Below are 21,454 nucleotides of genomic sequence, written 5' to 3'. Positions count from 1 at the left end.
CACAGGAGGTGAAGTTGCCCCAGACCTGACCCAGGTTCAAGCACAAGATACGGTTTTAAAAACCGTGATTAAGAAAAGGGTAGAAGGAGAACCAATGGAGGGTCCTTTTGGAGCAGCAGATAATGTGGTCAAAGAGGGGGCTAGTTAAAGGGGAAAGGTGGATCGTGCCCACAAAGTACCAGGAGGAATTTATGCAGCAAGCTCACGGGGGTCCGGGAGCTGTACATCCAGGGGGCTGGAAACTACCTGAAAGAAAGTGGAGGAGGTGGGTTGGTGGCCTCATCTCAGGGAAGAGGTGAAGGAATATAACAGTGAGTGCCTAGTGAGTGCTGTGAATAATCCAGGCCCCCACCATAGAAAGGCACCATTGGGACACGTTAGGAGGGTAGAGGGACCATGGCGTTCTATATGAATAGACTTCATTGGGCCCGTACCCACCAAAAAAGCAGGCAACAAGGATTGTCTGGTGTTGGTGGACGTTTTCTCTAAGTGGGTTGAGGCCTTCCCTTGTCGAACAGCCACAGCGTTAAACGCAGCTAAGATCCTAGAAAGGGATGTGTTCTCCCGATGGGGATTGCCCCAGGTAGTGGAATCAGATCAGGGGAGTCATTTCACAGGACAAGTCATGCAGACCACCCTGAAACTTTTAGGGATACAGGGAAAATGGCATGTGGCCCACAACCCCCAATCATCAGGAATAGTGGAAAGGATGAATCGGACCTTAAAGGAAAGGCTTAGGAAGGAGATAGGGGGGTACCCAAAGAAATGGGATGACCTCCTGCCTCTGGTTCTCATGAATATCAGGGCCAGCCTCTCCAAAAGCACAGGACACTCTCCATATGAGCTGATGATGACCCCGACTCATGTGTTGGTACCGGTCCTGACTGAAGATCAAACGAGGGAGGTCAACCGGGACAGGTTCGTAAAAGACCTGCATGAGACCTTGAGGAAAGTACCAGAAGAATAGAATGCTGTTAGAGCCACAGAAAGTACAGGAGTGGAAGGTAGGGGACCAGGTCATGGTGAGAAATTATGCCCGGGTAGGGGCTTTCGAGCCACTGTACATGGGGCCGTACAGTAAAATGGACAAGGCAAGCCCTATGGTTTACGCAGTGCAGCTGCCAAAACGGACAAAGTGGTTCCAAAATAATCAATGTAAACGCTATGACCCCGGGAAGAGGGGAATAAAACGAACCAGAGCCCAGGGAATGATCATGAGTTTGACCAATGTAAGTTTTTCTCCCATGTTGTGGGATGATGGCAAAAACCCAGAGAGTGGAGCGGTGAGAAAGAGTAGTCGAACAACCCGACCAAGGGTGCCTTGGACGCCTCCTCGCACACCGACCCCGAGCCGCAAGAGGTCCCAACCGAACAGTAAGGAAAAAGGGACCTCTTGCAGCAATCACAGCATGTATCATATGTATATAACCTAAGTTTGACCTGTGGAGGGAAGACCTCTCACAGAGCGTTGCTATTTTTCTTTTCTTTTATTTGCAGAGGCGAGTCGAATGGAGGACGCAGGATGGAATGCACTCTGTAGCTGGGCCTGTTGGTAATCCTGATCAGATCAGGACAGATGGAGCGAGGCGACATCGAGATGTCGTTTACTTACAGGTGTATGGGAGGAGCCGGGCCCACCATAACACAGGGAAGTAGAGCACAGGGCACTGACGGGATAGCTACATACTTCCATGAGGGAGTATGGCTGGGTTGGTTGGGGTCAAATTCCACTAAATATTCCAATTACACTGGTTACAAATTCAGTGAAGCATCAGTGCCCTGCCCCAAATTAAATATCACCACCAAAAAGGTACTGGTGAATGAGGGAAGGCAAGTGTGCCTAGAATGCTGGGGAAGTATCTCCGTGGGATGGTGGTGGTGGCTACGGAAAACAGAGGGCCAAGGGTAGTGAATCCACGGATTGGGAAAGATTGGGGAACGACTCATACAGATCGATTGTGGGGACAAAGTGGGGTGTAAAATTATGTTGGGACAAGTGGTGGAAGTAGGAACAAGGGGCTTATGTGTGTGTGGGAGGATCGGAACGTAAATGCCAGAAGGGGGTGTCCATCGCTTTTAAACAGCAATGGCAAGTTTCCGGGTCTGGAATAGGCTGGACTCAGAGTTTTGATTCATGTGTGGTCCCAGATCCTCCAAACGCAGTCAATGCTACTGAACTAGTAGCGCACGATAAGAAGCCTCTTCCATCAGCCCCAAAGACACGGGATAAAGAGGTTAAGTGCCCCATAATGACACCCGGACCTAGGAATGGGTTAGTACTGATTCCAACAGGGAAGGTGTTGTACCATGACGTGCATTACGAGGTAGCATCTGTCATCCTTAATTTGACAAAGGTACGGCTACCCCGGTAGTGCCCAGCTGAAACGGAAAAATTGTACGAGAAACTATTAAAAGAAATGTTACGGCAATTCTACAAGTTGAACTATGGGGAAGAATGTCAGCAGGATTTGTATAAACGAGCTGACAACAGTCACACCGGTTTGGGGAGACGGAAGAGGGGATTGATCAATGACGCGGCCATGGTGTTTAATACGGGGACATCACTGGTCAATAGTATAGATGATGCCCAGCTGCAAACGCAGGTCAATACCTTACGGGATCAGCTAAAGAGGATACTGGGGTAGGGTAATGAGATTGAGGAACAGGAAATACAAGAATACCAAGTAATGACCATTCACCTAAAAGAATTGGGGGTAGATTTTCCCTAAGCTGTCGGGAAGAAGGCGGGACTACAACTTTCAGGTTTTTGACCTGCCTACATCGACGTCCGGCCAATCCGCACGATTTTCCCTTGATTGACCTTGTTGAGCCTGCCCAGCGGGCTCAGCAGGCCAATTAAGGGCCACCCGGCAACAGGTGACGTCACAGACTGCAATTTCATCTGTCAAGAGTTCTTGACAGATGAAATATCAGTGTTTCACAGCTGTTTCAAGCTGTGAAACACTGACAGTCTGAGTTCTAACATGAGTCCTTCTGCACAGACTCAGTTAGAACTCTCAGCAGCACTCAAAGCTGAAGGCTGTCACTTTTCACAGATCGCAGCCGTTCTGCTTTAAGTGCCGGCTGAGTGATGGGCTCCCGACGCCTGCAGGAAGAAAGGCTGTTAAGGTAAGTACAGGTAAGTAAAAGTTCTTTACACACTTTAGACACACCAAACACACTTACCTTTGCACTCATGCACCCATCACTCACCTGAGCGCTGACATCGCGACCCCTCCAACTCCTTCAACCCGACGGCCCGCCTGCTCTAACCTGGCGTGGTTTGGAGCCGTCGGGAAACCCACACGAAACCCCTCAAAATAGGGATTAGGCTAAAAGCTGCCTGTTAACTACCTGTTAACAGGCAGTTAATTGGCACTAATCCCTTCCCGCCTGGGGTCGGTGGGTCCCATTGCGGGGTGGGTACCCGCCACCTCTGAAAGTTGCGTGGAGCGGGGTTTTGGGCGGGATGGTGTCGGGACCCCCAAATTCGGGATTCCCCCCCCCCACACGCCTGAAATCCCGCCTGACGGCTCCACGAAAATCGACCCCTTGATGGCTGAGCTGGAAACTCACGCCCAGACCATAAACAACTTAATAAAGGAGGACCGGAATGCGTCGGACCAGGCCGCGCAAAATTATGCGTGTGTTATGTACGGTGCCTGGTTATTAAATGAGGGGCATAGTAATTTAGAGGATCTGGAGCAAGGTCGCGTACCATCATAGATTCACAACAGACACCTAAGAGCCTTGAGCACTTATGACAATCTCATGAACCCGTGCCAGCAACGGTTGGCCTCTGAAGCATACCCAGTCCCAATCGTTTGTGATCAGTACAACCAAACCATAATGGGAATAGTTCTCAGGATGTCAGTGATGGGTCAGTCACAACGGCCAGTGCCGGTATATCGGGTGGAAATTGTTGGTTTTCCGAAATGGGGTATATGTGCTTGGCGGGACATTGGGTTTAATATTGAAATTCCTCCCTGGATCAGAATTGCCTCACATGTATTGATAATTGTGCAATTAATTATGGTGTTCTATCTGTTCAGGTTATCGTGTAAAACAAAACAAAAGGGAAAAAGGGAAAAACTGTATAAAGGGGATTTAGGATTATAGAATCGAATGTATAGACTGTGTAAAAAATGTGAGATTTGGCTGGGACCGACAATGCACCCTCCACGGCTAAAGAATAGATGGAAGTAATATCTCTAATGTAAGAGATATTAAAGGGGGGAGATGTAGGCTCCGTTCCTCTCCCTCAATGGTAAAAATTGGACTATGAAATATAAAAACCCAGAACTGCAGAGCCAGCAAAAAAGGCTCGGCAATAAAGGGTTAATTCAAACATTGCAGCCGAAACTATGACTGGATAACAGACAATCTAAAATACGAATGCTTCTGAACAAGAACATTCGCATGACGATAGCAAAATACTGCAGATGCTGGAAATCCGAAATAACAACAGAAAATGCTGGAAAAACTCAGCAGGCCAGGCAACATCCGTGGAGAGAAACTAGAGTCAACGTTTCGGGTCAAACCCTTTGTCAAGACTGAAAAAGCACAGGAAATGAAATAGATTAAAAGGCCAGGCTGGGAGAGAACAAAAGAGAAGTGAAGAGACATTAAGAGGTATTCAAAACGAGACGAGATGGTGGTAGGATTAGTGGAGACAAAAGACGGCTCTAGATTGGGTGTGAAATGCGCTGGCAGAACATTTGCATATTCATTTACCTTAAGGGGTTACATTGGCCACCTTAGACCATGGCCCCCGAATAAATAGTTGCAGTGCATGCCCAGACAATGGGCCGGGCCTCGAACCTTTTGAATACGAATGCTAACAGAAACCAACAACCTCGCATATGCAGTCACTTTGGGAGGGTTGCATTGTCAGAAAGATATCTCAAATCAATGAACAATTCACACATTTTGAAATGAATCGTACGCTCAGAAGGGGGCCAAGTAATACTGAAGGTTGGTTTTGGTTTAAAGTAAGATCACTTCGAAGACAATGGTGTGGGAAGCCGACAGCAGAACAGCGAACAGAAAGATTCGGGCCTACAATCTACTCCAAGAGACAGCCGATCGGGAGTGGTGATTGTATGTTTCAGTCAAATCATAGAGGGGGCTTTTATGATTGAGTCTGAGTAAGTTTTGTGAGTTTCAGTCAGATCACAATAAGGGTTTTGTGATTGAGTCTGGGTAACTTTATATGTAACAGTCAAATCGCGGACGGGTTTAACTGTGTCATATTGTGTCGATGCAAATGACCCTTGCGTAGGGGTTTGTATTTTGGGGTTGTTAGCCTGATATAAATCGTAGGGATTTATACTGGGAAGGTAATTGTGTGTGTGTGTTCAATAAATGAACGAATCAAAGGTTGAGCCAAAACCCTGTGCCATGTGTATTTTGTTCTTATAAATCCTGACATCCAAGAACTGTGTGTAACAGGGGACCAGTATCGGAGAAAACCCCTTACACCTGCCAGTGGGAAAGGGTTTGTTCACGGTACTTTTGCAGAGGAGTTTCTTTCTACACTTTGGAGGTTTGCTCTATCACATCAGGATGGGTGCCGCTTATGCTGCCTTAGATTAGACCTCAGATGAGGACAAAGATGACCAGCAACAGCGCCAGCAACACCACCCACAGCCTGCTGGTCACAGACCTGTAGCTGGGCAGGAGAGCGGGGAGCAGCAGAGAGGGCAGCAACAGAAAGGAGACCAGCAGAGAGGGGACCAGCAGAGAGGGGAACCAGCAGGGAGGGGACCAGCAGAGAGGGGACCAGCAGGGAGGAGACAAGCAGAGAAGAGATCAGCAGAGAGGCGCAGCTCACAGGAGGCACCACCCATGAAACAGGGTCTACAGTCAGAGGCTCAGTTTCCTTGATATGTCTGCACACCAGTGTCTTGTGAGGCTCAGGATGTCATGTCACATGGTGGCAGATATCTGCAGCCTCCTAAAAGAAGACCTGCTGCCTTCTGGACCTGGTGGCCATGCATTACCAGTGGCTATCAAAGTCACCACTGCCCTCAACTTTTTTGCCTTCGGATCCTTTCAGGGCTTTGCCGCAGACATATGCAGGATCTCCCAGTCGACCGTCCACAAATGCATAAGACAGGTGCCTGATGGATTGTTTACCCGGGCTGGCTATTATGTCATACTCCTGCTGCTGACCTCCTCCACAACCTCCAACCATGCCTTCTTGGTGTCTCCTGCCGGCTTCTTCCTCCCATTGCTGGGGAAGATTCTCTCTCTCCTACTCCTCACAACCCCCAGCAGCACATCCAGGGAGGCATCAGTAAAACAGTGCACAGCCTTTGCCAGTCTGGACTCCATTCTGACACTTCTGACTCTTCTTCCCAACTCCAAACTCCTTCAACTTGCATCTTTGGATTGTTCCTTTAAATACTTGAGTTGAGATCGCATCATGGGGGTCCTCATCACGCCCGCTACCGCTGATTGCATGGGAAACCCGGACGTAAAATGTTAATGAAATGGCTGAGTTAAAAAGCCACTGATAGACGCGCTGAACTTACTTCCAGGTTTCCCACACGCGATTGGATGCCCCCACTCCCAGCTTGTCGCAAAATTTAAATCGGGGCCATAAAATCTTACAACACAGAAGGAGGCCATTCAACCCATCATGCCTGTGCCAGCTCTTTGAAAGAGCTATCCAATTAGTCCCACTCCCTTGCTCTTTCCTCACAGCTCTGCAAATTGCTCCCCTTTAGCTATTTATTCAATTCCTTTTTGAAAGTTACTATTCAACCTGCTTCCACCACCCTTTCAGGCAGTGCACACCTGATCACAACAATGTGCTGCATAAAAAAAATTCTCCTCATCACCCTGAAGGGATAATTACTAGTCCTAGCCCGTTTAGGGCTACCCCAGATCAGGAGTATTTCTCAGACATTCACTTTCAACTAAAGTTTGAGGTAGCCAAATCCTAAAGACGCTTAATTGGATCTAAAGGTCTGGACCATCTCTCCCTAAAAGAAAGGAACAACCTGAAAATGTTACTGTCTTCCAGATAGCACTTTTAATACGTTTAGTTAGGCTGTAACGTTTCAGATATTATGAGGGTCCGGAAAACTCCCCCAGAATTCTGCAACTCCTCACCAAAGAGTGTACAGAGATTGAGTTCATGAGTTTTTGATACAGAAGTCTTATGTGAGACAATTCTAAAAATATATAGATTATTAAAGAACCGACATGCAGTTTACAGTTGGTGAGTCAATCGCAACATTAACAGTTCCAAAAAGAGAAAGCTTACAATCTCATTATCAGAGAAACTTACTTTCAAATTTTAACTTTGCTACAGTTTTACAGTTCTTAGTGTTCTACAGGATATCCATAAAAATCAAATACCTTTGATCCCCGAGGTACAAAGAGTTGGAGACTTACAGAGCCACCTCTGAAGCCGAGAATTGCTTTGTCCGATTAAAGCGAGTCTGTTATCCCATTTGAGAGTTCAATATTTATACCCTTTTCCAGTGGTATTTCCTTTAAGGTTTTCTGCTGATGTAAGCTAATTATCTCTAGTCATTTTTCTGCCGACCCCAGCAATTCTTACAGTCAACTCAGCTGGTAGCATTACAGAATTATATCTCCTCTCTAGGTGTTCTAAGTTTACCATAAAAAAGTGTTCGGCAGGTGTGTTTTTTACTTGATGTCATTTTTACGAAGGCAGATGTTTGTGCTTCTTTATGAGGTGTAAATTAGAACACCTTATCCAGGGTGAACCATTGTTTTCTTCCCAAAAGTCAGCCTGTTGGGAGCCTTTAACCTTCTGCTTCAATAATATTATTGATTCAGTGTCAACAACTATCTTATTTCAATAGCCAGAATGCCTTCATAGCTATTTCATAGTTAGGTTTCTATATTTCCAAACCCAGTTTGTCATGTTTTAATAAGGCTGGAATTCTTTCATAAGATGGTGTATTTTTCTGTATTTTTCTGAATAGGTTATATGGCTTATTCCTTCACATACCCTCTGGTTCTTTTGCCAATTACCTTAAATCTGTGTCCTCTGGTTACCGACCTTCTTGCTGTGGAAACAGTTTCTCCTTATTTACGCTATCAAAACATCTCATAATTTTGAACACCTCTATTAAACCTCCCTTTAACCTTTTCTGCTCTAAGGAGAACAATCCCAGCTTCTCTGGTCTCTCCACGTAACTCATTCCCTGTCATGATGGCATAAACTCATGTCATGTAGAGGTATCATTTACCAATCAGTGCTCCTGATGTGGGTGTAAAAGAAAAGACAGCCATCTGTGGCTAAGTAAAGAATTAAAGGATAGTATCCAACTAAAAACAAGGGCATATAAGGTAGCCAAATCTCGTGGGAGGATAGAAGATTGGGAAGTCTTTAAAAGACAGCAAAAAGTAACTAAAAGATTGATTAAGAAAGGGAAGATAGATTATGAAAGTAAATTAGCAAAAAATATAAAAACAGATAGCAAGAGTTTCTATAGTTATATAAAAAGAAAAAGGGTGGCTAAAGTAAATGTTGGTCCCTTAGAGGATGAGACCGGGAAATTAATGGTGGGAAACATGGAGATGGCAAAAACGCTGAACAAATATTTTCTATCAGTCTTTACAGTAGAGGACACTAAGAATATCCCAACACTGGACAAACAGGGAGCTCTAGGAGGGGAGGAGCTAAATACGATTAAAATCACTAAGGAAGTGGTACTCGGTAAAATAATGGGACTTAAGGCGGATAAATCCCCTGGACTTGATGGTTTACATCCTAGGGTCTTGAGGGAAGTGGCGGTAGGGATTGTGGATGCATTGGTAATAATTTTCCAAAACTCCCTGGACTCAGCAAAGATCCCGGCAGATTGGAAAACTGCTAATGTAACACCCTTATTTAAAAAGGGTAGTAGACAGAAGGCTGGAAACTATAGACCAGTTAGCCTAGCATCTGTGGTTGGTAAAATTTTAGAGTCCATTATTAAGGAGACAGTAACGGGACATTTGGATAAACATAATTTAATAGGACAAAGTCAGCATGGTTTTACGAAGGGGAAATCATGTTTGACAAATGTGCTTGAATTCTTTGAGGACGTAACATACAGGGTGGATAAAGGGGAACCAGTGGACGTAGTGTATTTAGACTTCCAAAAGGCATTTGACAAGGTGCCACACAAAAGATTATTGCTTAAGATAAAAAATCACAGGATTGGGGGTAATATTCTGGCATGGGTGGAGGATTGGCTATCTAACAGAAGGCAGAGTGTTGGGATAAATGGTTCATTCTCGGACTGGCAATCAGTAACTAGTGGTGTTCCGCAGGGGTCAGTGCTGGGACCCCAACTCTTTACAATCTATATTAACGATTTGGAGGAAGGGACCGAGTGTAACATATCAACGTTTGCAGATGATACAAAGATGGGAGGGAAAGTAGTGAGTGAGGAGGACATAAAAAACCTGCAAAGGGACATAGACAGGCTAAGTAAGTGGGCAGAGATTTGGCAGATGGAATATAATACTGAAAAGTGTGAGGTTATGCACTTTGGCAGGAAAAATCATAGAGTGTAGCAACGGAGGTTCCTGTCAAAAAGACTGAGTTCGACTCAGGCAATTCAAACAATGAACTTTAATGAAACAAAATGAGTTTATACTGGAAACTGCTAGAACACATCAATAACGGGTCGACTCTCCTCGAGGGCTCCACCAGGACTGATCCTCTGGTCAGAAGACTGACGTCATGACGTTATCACGTTCTTCCCGCCATTGGGGCATCACGTGACTAACGGTATGACATCATCACGTTGAAACCGCGCTGTAAAGGTAACTAGACATTGTACAGTCAAACAGTGTAATTAAAGGTACAGGCACAGACAGTAATTACATTGTTGTTAAAGGAATTATGTACAACTGCTCTGAGCCCTTTGGTGGCTCCACCACATGCGCCCCCCCAGAATTGTCTTTAACAGAAAAAGTGAGGCGAGGTGGAGGCCTGACAAGCCTGTCCGATCAACTTCTATACCCTGGTAGAGGAAGTTGACGACCGGTGGCCGAGTTGGCAGTCGGTTGTGGCTGAGCAGGCGCGGTGAGCGCGGTCGAGTTGGCAAGCGGCTTTGGTTGATCTGGTGCGGCAGCTGCGGGCGGTCGGCCACGTTTGGGTGGTTGAGCGACTACGACAGGGTGGTCCAGGTCCAGGTGAGCCGGCTTCAAGCGGTCCACTGAGATGTGATCCGGCTTCCCTCCGACGTCGACCGAAAAGGATTTGTCTCCTGGTTCGATGACATGGAAAGGACCAGTGTAAGGGTGCTTGAGCGGATCCCCGTGAGCGTCGTGGTGGATGAAGACATAATCCACATTCTTCAGTCCCGGTGGCACATAGGAGTTCTGCAAACCGTGATTGGACGTAGGTATCGGAGCGAAGCATCTGGCCGCTTCCTGGTGGCGAACGAGTTGCTGGGAGGCGGACCATGGCTCCGTGGGAGAAGGGAGGAAATCCCCTGGTACACGGAGCGGCTGGCCATAGACGAGTTCAGCTGAAGACGATTGTAGGTCACCTTTGGGCGCCGCACGAAGGCCCAAAAGGACCCATGGGAGTCTGTCCACCCATCCTGCGCCTTGAAGACTGGCCCGAAGAGAGGCTTTAAGCGACCTGTGGAATCGCTCGCAAAGGCCATTTGCCTGTGGATAATAGGCAGTGGTGCGATGAAGTTTGGTGCCGAGCCCCTGAGCCACAGCGTTCCAAAGCTCCGAGGAAAATTGCGGCCCGCGGTCAGAAGAGATGTCCGCCGGTACCCCGAAACAGGCAACCCAACAGGAGATGAAAGCTCTAGCGACGTCTGCCGAAGTGGTGGAAACCAAAGGAATTGCCTCTGGCCACCTAGTGGTGCGGTCCACTATGGTGAGGAAATGAGTATAACCCTGAGAAGGCGGAAGCGGCCCCACGAGGTCAAAACGACGCTCCGGAACAGTGAACGCAGCCACTGGAGCCTTGACATGACACTGGACTTTGGCCTTCTGGCATACGACGCAGGTATTAGCCCAGTCATGGACATCGATGTGCATACCTTTCCAGACGAACTTAGCCGACATAAGCCGTTGCAAAGCCTTCATCCCCGGGTGCGACAACCCGTGTATGGCATCAAAAACCTTCCGGCGCCATGCGACTGGCACGATAGGCCGAGGAAATCCCATGGAAACGTCACAAAGGAGCGTGGCACCTGCGGCCTGGAAGATGACGTTGGTCGCTTGGAAGCTAGAGGGAAAGGTTCAATATGATTGGACCTCCGAGTCTGAGGCCTGATCTGCAGCCATGAGGGCATAGTCGATCCCTAGGTGCACCGCGTGGACCGTTGCACGGGAGAGCCAATCTGTCACCAGGTTGTCCTTACCAGACACATGTTGAATGTCCGTGGTAAATTCAGAAATGAACGTCAAGTTACGTTGTTGACGAGCAGACCACGGTTCGGAGGTCTTGGCCATGGCGAACGTAACGGGTATGTGGTCGACAAAAGCCGTGAAGGGACGCCCCTCCAATAAAAACCGAAAATGGCGAATGGCGAAGAAAAGGGCCAGTAGCTCCCTATCGAAGGTGCTGTACTTTTTTTCATTCTTTCGTAGTTGACGGCTGAAAAACGCCAGCGGTTGCCATGTGCCGTTGACCCACTGTTCTTGCACTGCACCGATGGCGTAGTCTGACGCGTCGGTGGTAAGGGCGATGGTAGCACCTGGAAGTGGGTGCGCCAGCATGGTTGCGTTGGCCAAAGCATTCTTGGTGCCGCCGAACGCCTGGGCCTTCTCGGCTGTCCAGCTGATTGGATCTTTACCGGACTTGCCCTTGAGGGCCCCGAACAAAGGTTGCATGAGTTGAGCCGCCTTGGGGACAAAACGGTGGTAGAAGTTGACCATCCCCAGGAACTCCTGCAAGGCCTTGACTGTCGACGGCCGCGGGAAAGAGGTAACCGCTTCAACCTTCATCGACAAAGGGACGGCGCCATCCGATGTTATGCGATGTCCCAGGAAATCGATCTGTTGCAGGCCGAACTGGCACTTGGCCGGGTTGATGATTAAACCGTGTTGGCTGAGGCGCGTAAAGAGGGAACGCAAATGGGAGATGTGCTCCTCCTTGCTGGTACTGGCGATGAGAATGTCGTCAAGGTAGACGAAGATGAAATGCAGGTCTCGAAGAACGGAGTCCATTAAACACTGGAACACCTGCGCTGCATTCTTTAAGCCAAATGGCATCCGCAGGAACTCAAAGAGGCCAAAAGGGGTGATGACTGCGGTTTTCGGGACGTCTTGTGGGTGCACTGGAACCTGGTGATATCCACAGACGAGGTCGACTTTAAAGAAGATAGAATTTCCCGCCAAATGGGCTGAGAAATCCTGGATATGCGGGATCGGGTACCGATCCAGAGTGGTGGCGTCATTGAGGCGTCGGTAGTCACCGCATGGCCGCCAGCCGCCGACTGGTTTCGGCACAATGTGGAGAGGCGAGGACCAGGGATTCTTGGATCGCCAAATGATCCCGAGCCGCTCCATCGTGTCGAACTCTGCCTTCACAGCTGCAAGCTTGCCGGGTTCGAGCCTTCTAGCCCGCGCATAAACCAGGGAGCCAGTAGTGGTGATGTGATGTTCAACACCATGTTTCATCGCCGAAGAGGAGAAGGTGGGCCTTGTCAGCTCCGGAAACTCCTCGAGGAGCCTCATGAAATCATCCGGAGGAGGGAAAGCACAGGCAATGGAGCGCGCCACGGAGGCACCGTGGTAGCACGGAATCGAGTGAAAAGTGGCCGCGTTGATCAGCCGGCGGTGCTGGACATCGACAAGTAGGCTGTTGGCACACAGAAAATCTGCCCCTAGGATAGCCTGTGAGACTGTGGCCGTGACGAATTCCCAAAAGAAGCGCTGACCGCCGAAACAGACTTTGACCCGCCACTTTCGGAACATTCGAATTGCTGCGCCATTAGCCGCTACGAGGGAAAAACCGAGGTTTCCAGTCTGCATGTCGAGCTTCAACGCAGGCAGAATGCTACACTGCGCCCCGGTGTCACAAAGAAAATGGTGGCCCGAGAGGGAATCGGTGATATAGAGGAGTTTCCCCGTAGAACCGACGGCCATCGCCGCCGCGGAACGCCCGTTAGACTTGGTCATCCGTCGCCAGGGACGCCGCCTGCGTTTTCTTGGTTTTTTTGGGGGCGAAAAACTGCAGGGGGAATGGCAGCATCATGCTTTCGCGCCAAAACGGGTGTGGTAGGAGCACCAGCCCGCTGTAGGAGAAGCCGGAACCACGTCTGTGGGGGATGGGTGCCTCGTGGCCACGCAGCACTGCTGGGTAACCGTGAAAATCTTATTGGCTTCGGCCGCAAGCTTGGCGCAGTCTGTAATGTCGGATCTGGCTAGGGCAGCCTGAACCTGTCCAGGCAGTTGATAGAGGAAAAGCTCCTGGAAGAGGAAACATTCCGGTTCAGCACCCAAGAGCGTGAGCATTCGGCTCATGAGCTCGGACGGTTTGGAGTCCCCGAGGCCGGGCAGCGTGATGAGCCGGCGAGCGCGCTCCGACTTTGAGAGCCCGAAAACCTGAAGCAACCGCGCCTAAATTGCATCATACTTGCTGTCAGTAGGAGGACTACCGAGGAGGCAGATGATCCGTGATGCAGTTGCGCTGTCGAGGGCGGAGACCACGTAATAATAACGGGTCTGATCCTCGATGATGTTCCGAATGGCGAACTGGGCTTCAGCCTGGATAAAACAGGCGTCTGGTTGTTGCTCCCAGAACTGTGGCAGTTTCAGCGTGACGGCGTTCGTGTCCATGTCGAATCTTCCACGAAAATCGTTCATAGAAGTCGGGGTCACCAATGTAGGAACGGAGGTTCCTGTCAGAAAGACTGAGTTCGACTCAGGCAATTCAAACAATGAACTTTAATGGAACGAAATGAGTTTAAACTGGAAACTGCTAGAACACATCAATAACGGGTCGACTCTCCTTGAGGGCTCCACCAGGACTGATCCTCTGGTCAGAAGACTGACGTCATGACATCATCACGTTCTTCCCGCCATTGGGGCATCACGTGACTAACGGCATGACGTCATCACGTTGAAACCGCACTGTAAAGGTAACTAGACATTGTACAGTCAAACAGTGTAATTAAAGGTACAGGCACAGACAGTAACTACATTGCTGTTAAAGGAATTATGTACAACCGCTCTGAGTCCTTTGGTGGCTCCGCCACAAGAGCAAGTTATTACCTTAATGGCAAGAAACTGGAAAGTACTGCAGTACAAAGGGATCTGGGGGTCCTGGTGCACGAAACACAAAAAGTTAGTATGCAGGGGCAGCAGGTGATCAAGAAGGCCAATGGAATGTTGGCTTTTATTGCTAGGGGGATGGAATATAAAAACAGGGAGGTATTGCTGCAGTTGTACAAGGTATTGGTGAGACCACACCTGGAATACTGCATACAGTTTTGGTGTCCATACTTAAGAAAAGACATACTTGCTCTCGAGGCAGTACAAAGAAGGTTCACTCGGTTAATCCCGGGGATGAGGGGGTTGACATATGAGGAGAGGTTGAGTAGATTGGGACTCTACTCATTGGAGTTCAGAAGAATGAGAGGCGATCTTGTTGAAACATAATTTTGTGAAGGGGCTTGATCGGGTGGATGCGGTGAGGATGTTCCCTATGATGGGTGAAACTAGAACTAGGGGGCATAATCTTAGAATAAGGAGCTGTTCTTTCAAAACTGAGATGAGGAGAAACTTCTTCACTCAGAGGGTGGTAGGTCTGTGGAATTTGCTACCCCAGAGAGCTGTGGAAGCTACATCATCATTAAATAAATTTAAAACAGAAATAGACAGTTTCCTAGAAGTAAGGGGAACTAGGGGTTACGGGGAGCGGGTAGGAAATCGGACATGAGGCTAGGTTCGGATCGGTCATGGCCCTGTGGGTGGCGGAGCAGGCCCAGGGGCCATGTAGCCTGATCCTGCTCCTACTTCTTGTGTTCTAATTCTGTGTTAGATTTCAGGAGATGGTTCTATTCACAGGGATTAGTGGAGACCTCGGGATCAGGCTGCCAGCTAGGAGTCCTTCAAGAGTAAATTGGGCCTGTTCCTGGCTGGGGTGGAGATCACCTTTTACAGAAGGTAAGTACTGCAGGAAATACAGGGACAGAGTGATCTCCTGGACGAGTTTCGATCGCCTAGATGGGTCGGAGAGGAATTTCCCAGTTTTTTTTCTCCCAAATTGGCCATTGGGTTTTTTATCTGTTTTTTCGCCTCTCCCAGGAGATCACATGGGTTCGGGTGGGATGGAGAGTGAAAGTAGATTTGAGGTTGGGATCAGATCGGCCATGATCTTATTGAATGGCGGAGCAGGCTCGAGGGGCCGATTGGCCTACTCCTGCTCCTATTTCTTATGTTCACATGCCAGGAACACAGTTTAGGATTTTGGGCATGGACACCTGCATACGCCGTGCAATCTTTCATTACCGGCACAGGTCACAGGCAGAGTGGATCTCTCATGAACGCCAAAACTGATGCAATAGAGGCCTTGGGCTCCAAACTTAAAGATGTTGGTTTCAATATCATATACAGATAATTGTAAGGCAAGGAATTACAGGCCTCATAGCTGCTCAAAGTTCTGCTCTTACAGATCAATTTCATGCTGAGGGAAAATCTAATATCAGGGACATGCCTGCAGGTGAGACATGTAAGGTGGGCCCATCACAAAGCAATTTTATATCCAGTCTATTAAGCATCACTGTACACAACAGCAGTGGATACAGATAGTTCAGATGGAGGGCCTTCGCAATGTACACGACTAGGAGGTCAAGGGCCTCTCGAGTTGCAGCAGACTACTATGGAAACCCTGCAGCCCGCCAGCATACTCCTTCCACTACAGAAACATTTGAAGTAGTAATAGATTAGTCATCAAACAAACCGTCAGCACAGAAAGAAACCACTGTACCAAAAAACACTGACGCCATTCCTTTTATGTCCAAATAAATACTCAATTTGTTGTGGTAGTAATACTTGCTTTAGTTCCAGAACCTCTACAATATTCCGGCAACGAATAACAAAAATAATACAAGAGAGACCTTGGAGTGTAATTGCTACAATTCGCTTAATCCCATGAGGGGGTCCAGTTAACAATATGCAATTATCACACATATTGTTTTCCCACGATTTGGAGGTTTATGTGACACTTGAGGATATCTTCAAGTAGGATTGACAACAACTTTCCCTCTAAGCTGCGAGGCCGCGCAGCTCTCTGCTGGTCCCATGCAGCTGAGGACAGGCTTTTCCAATGTTAAATTTCACGCACGTGCGAAAATGTGAATGGACCGCACGGCCAAAATAAAAATTAGGGGGAACATTGATTGACAATAGTTCAGCTAACAGGAGCAGTAGATAGCAACTTTTCAGGTTCCGTTTTAACATTTTAACAGGAGATGCAATATACCTCCCTCCGTCCCACTGTCCAGGGCCCCAAACACCCCTTCCAGGTGAAACAGCAATTTACTTGTACTTCTTGCAATCTAGTATACTGTATTCACTGCTCACGATGTGGTCTCCTCTACATTGGGGAGACCAAACGCAGATTGGGTGACCACTTTGCGAAACACCTCCGTTCAGTCCGTAAGGATGACCCCGAGCTTCCGGTCACCTGTCATTTTAATTCACCGCCCCATTCCCACTCAGACCTCACCGTACTCGGGCTCTTGCATTGTTCCACGGAAGTTCAGCGTAAACTCGAGGAACAGCACCTCATCTTCCGATTAGGCACTTTACAGCCTTCCGGACTCAATATCGAGTTCAACAATTTCAGATCACAACCTCGGCCCCCATTACATTTTTACTTATTTTTTATCCACACCTTTGTTTTGGCCCTTCCCACCCCACTTTTTTCTCTCCCACATGGCAGCTGTCTCTCATTCTGCCAGCACATTTCACACCTAATCTAGAGCCGTCTTTTGTCTCCACTAGTCCTGTCACCATCTCGTCTCGTTTTGAATACCTCTTAATGTCTCTTCTCTTTTGTTCTCTCCCAGCCTGGCCTCTCAATCTATTTCATTTCCAATGCCTTTCCAGTCTTGACAAAGGGTTTGACTCGAAACGTTGACTCTATTTTCTCTCCACAAATGTTGCCTGGCCTGCTGAGTTTTTCCAGCATTTTCTGTTGTTATTCCTTTTTAACATTGTCAGGTTTCACAACTTTGTTGCTGGAAGTGTGAGCTGATAATGGTGAAGCAAGGGCAACAGGGCATCTGGAACCTTGGTGAACAATGGGACAAACAGTGTATCTACTTAACCAATGAGATTTAAGGATTAAGAAATAAACAGAGGAAGGACTGAGAAGGAGGGAGGATTAGAGTGGGTGAATTCGATAATAAATCAGGTACAGAAAGAGAAATAAAGAGAGGGAAAGAAAGATTGGATTAATTCACAACCTGAAGGAATGAGACTCAAGACTTATAATTATTCATTTTCTGGGCAAGAGAGGTTGCTTGGCAGTCATTAACAATTATCATGTCGTTAAAAGGGTACTTATGCTGTTAATTACAAGACTTATCTTTCTGTAGCGCATTAATCGGCAATAATATGCAAATGCAGCAACATCATGAAAATCACGGGGAGGTTAAGGGTGAGCTGTTGTTTTCGCGAACCTAATACCGGATGGATACAAATCGTCCAGCAACTTGTGGCGATTTGAAATTCACGGTGCATCTCCTCCTCACTATAAGTTGCTGGCCGATTTGCGCATTAATAATGGTGTGCATCGTTCAGACGCTGCTTTTTTTTCAGAAAAGTCTGGTCCATTAAGTTTACCCTAATATGGCTATCACCTTTTTCTGTGAAGCAGTTCTTTATGAATTTCCTAGTTGCTCCTAATTTTTTGTGTTTACAGTGAATTAATTCAAAACGGAAGTAGATAATGTCCTAAGCCATCAGTTAGTTGAAGAATTGGTGCCAGGTAGAAGGCAACTGATAATGGAGTGTGTGGGTCCTGAATGCCGATCTAAACAATAGGGAGGTGGATGTGATGTGATGCTTGGATTAATCACATTGCTACCAATTCCACTCTTATATATTCTTTCTACTAGATACAACTTGTCTACCACGGTTCCAAATATAATAAGGATGAAATTGGTCTGCGCCACGAGCACGATACAGGCTCATGGCCAATCAGCAGCTCCTTTTACACAGTGCCTGATGTTCTTCTCCATTGACCTCAACAAGCAGCCCGCTTGATTGGCACCTTGTGTACCATCTACAAGATGCACTGCAGCAACTCGCCAAGGCTTCTTCGGCAGCACCTCCCAAACCCGCGACCTCTACCACCTAGAAGGACAAGGGCAGCAGGCGCATGGGAACACCATCACCTCGAAGTTCCTCTCCAAGTCACACACCATCCTGACTTAGAAGTATATCGCCAATCCTTCATTGTTACTGGGTCAAAACCCTGGAACTCCCTACATAACAGCACTGTGGGAGTACCTTTACCACACGGACTGCAGAGGTTCAAGAAGGCGGCTCACCACCACCTTCTCAAGGACAATTAGGGCTGGGCAATAAATGCTGGCCTTGCCAGTGACACCCACATCCCATAAACGAATAATTTAAAAAAATAGAAGAGAAAATTGGGCACAGTGTAAAGCATGCTGCCGATTCACTATGATCCTGTTCCTTGCTACTGGTGCAGACCAATTACACCCTCAATATACATATTCAAACATGAAGATGTACCAATTTTGAAGGCAAAGAAAGGGGCCACAATCATTCCAATGAGAAACTGTTTTGTACAAAAAGAATGGTTAAACAAAAGCTCGCTCAGAAATCATTCTGACCCAACATTTGAGCCAATTTTTTTTTAATGATGTTGATATGTATAACAGTAAACAATATAACTCAGTACTTCAGAATGAACAGCCACTTTGAATGTTTCTGCATATGAAAGGGAAATATTTTAAAATTAAATATTATTTTTTGCTTTAAACCAACCTCCTAACCTTTCAGAAAAAATGTTTATTTTCCTTGTGCTCCATTTAAAACAACTTACAGTGGCTGTGATCTTGATGTCTGGTATCTATAAAGACAACAGATATTTGAATAGTTGGGTATTAATTTGGTAGCAATACCCCAAAAAGCTTAACATTTACTGTCAGTAATACATTAAATCATCCAATTGAATGCAAGCCAAAATAATGCACATGGATCATCTTAATGACTGGAAATGGGCCACTTGACCTTTGCCAGCAGCTCAGGTTTTATTACCATGAGTGGTTAAATAACAAAAATTATATCGCAGACTTCCTCAGCGCACAAAGCATGTTTTAAGAAAACAGATCATCATGACCTGCTAATCAGAGAATTTATTATTTGGTGAGAGCATATTAGATCCAGAATGCATGTTTACCTATCCACTGAACATCATGAACCATGGCCAAAAATTGGTTAGAACGTTTACAATAATCTGAAGGGAAGTTGAGAAATGCTGAAAAAATGTTAGTGATATAAGAAGCGCTGTAGAAAATTAAAATCTGACAGCAATAGTAACCGAGACACAGGCACAAGGGGATATGTGGGCATCAACAAATTACCTTTATTACAAACAGCTGAATTGCCCAGATTTGGTAAATGTCGAATCAGTAGAGGTATAACTGCAAATTTAGAAGAGGGAAGGTGCTTAGATTTAGATTTAATAGATTGCTCAGGGAAAGGGGGGAGATGAAAAGGGAGATTTTAACCCTGCCTGCCCAATGGAATCTTGGGGCTGGATTTTCCCAACCTTGGCGGGTCCGTGGCGGGTGATATCGGTGGCAGGACCCGGCCCCGCTGTCAGCTCCAGCCCGCTGTCCAAAATGGTTTTCCCCTGATTGGACTTGTTAAGCCCGCTCAGCGCATTTGCCAGCCAGTTGAAAGAAGTGGGTCTAATGACCCGTCATCAGCCGGTTTCCTTAAAGGGACCATGCACAAATTTACTTTGACAGTTGTACTGTCAGTGTTCTACAGCATTGAGGTGCTGCAAACACTGACAAGCACTGCACTAAGGTGCACAGCTGCACCCAGGCTCTCCCATGACTCCCTCCATATGCTTATGGACACAAGCAGGGATGTCATGAGGAGGACCAGGCTGCAGTGGCACAAACCTTTCAATGATCTCAGTAGATCATGAAACGTTACTGTAAAGCCACGTTCAAGCTCATCCTGCTGTGCCACTCACCACATCCCCATCACTCTGCCTTCCTTACCCTACTCCTGCACATCCTTACTCACACCAACTTACCTTCTACCTCCACCCATCCCTCTCTATTTACATTATCACTTCCCCATCTCACTAGCCACCCCTCACACTCACCCTCATCCTAGTCCAATCATACCAACTAACAACACACAAGGGTAGCCACTTGTGTGTTTTAGCCAATGTTCATGTGAAGTTTCTGTTAATGTCCTGTCAAACATTGAAAGCTTTATTTTCAACACTTTGCGTTCTTGGACAGATTTGTGTGAACCTTTGGAAATGGCTTAGTGAGTTGCAGTGAATGGTGAGACATAATGGTACCCCCCACAATGGTCATGAGTGTGAAACGAATGGCTTGGACATTGTAGGGATGCTTTATGATGTTGGTGTGGGGTGGTGCCAACCTGACGCATCATGTGGCAGCCAGGGTGTACAGCATCAAGTGAAGTAAATCTGGCCATGGTGAGGCCATCCCTGACGTCACGGGCAGCAATGTGGTTGGGTGCTGAAGCCCTCTGTCCTGTGCAGCATCAGTTGATTGCAGAGAAGGTTGGTGTTGCAAAGAAGTGCTGCTGGTGTGCATGGTGCTGCTGGTGTTGGGGCTGATCGTGGTGGGATTCTGAGGACCAAGGTGAGATAGTTTCAAGGGCACCAATGCTGATGTAATAGATGGCAGGTGAACTTGAGATGACAGAAGCGATATGTCAATGGTGAGAGAGGTTGTTCCAATGAGGTAACATTGGATAGAGAGTTTACTCCAAACACTTGCAACCTGCATAAAGCTCAATCTGTCTTCCAAAAGCAGTAAGCAACAGCTTCTGAGCTTGGAAAGTGAACAGCTGTGAGATGGGAGCTTATGTAGCATATTTGCAGCTGTCAAGTAATGAGATGATTCCATGGTCATACAACTCCTGACCTGCTTACCTGACATGACCCCCAAGCAGTGTGGACCCTGTGGACGGCCTTGCAAAATGGTAAGGTGAGCTCAAAATACTTCTTATTGGGCTGTTAACAAGGTCATAATGACCTGAATTGCCTCCCCTGCCACTGCGTGTTGGGTCTGCTCAGTGCTGACAGACCCGACATCTGTGAAAGACTTGTGGCGGTGGGTTGACAGCAAGATCCCGACCCGCTATCAAAAAAGAACATTTTCCCACCCGACCCACCACCGAATGCACCCGCTGACCCCCCGAAAAATTCCCCCCACAGAAAGGCAGTTAAAATCACCCATCAGACTAACCC

Source organism: Somniosus microcephalus, chromosome 9, assembly GCF_052327205.1.
Source record: "Somniosus microcephalus isolate GS21.2 chromosome 9, FLI_Smic_1.0, whole genome shotgun sequence".
In the NCBI taxonomy this organism is placed as follows: Eukaryota; Metazoa; Chordata; class Chondrichthyes; order Squaliformes; family Somniosidae; genus Somniosus; species Somniosus microcephalus.
Note: the sequence above shows the minus strand (reverse complement) of the source record.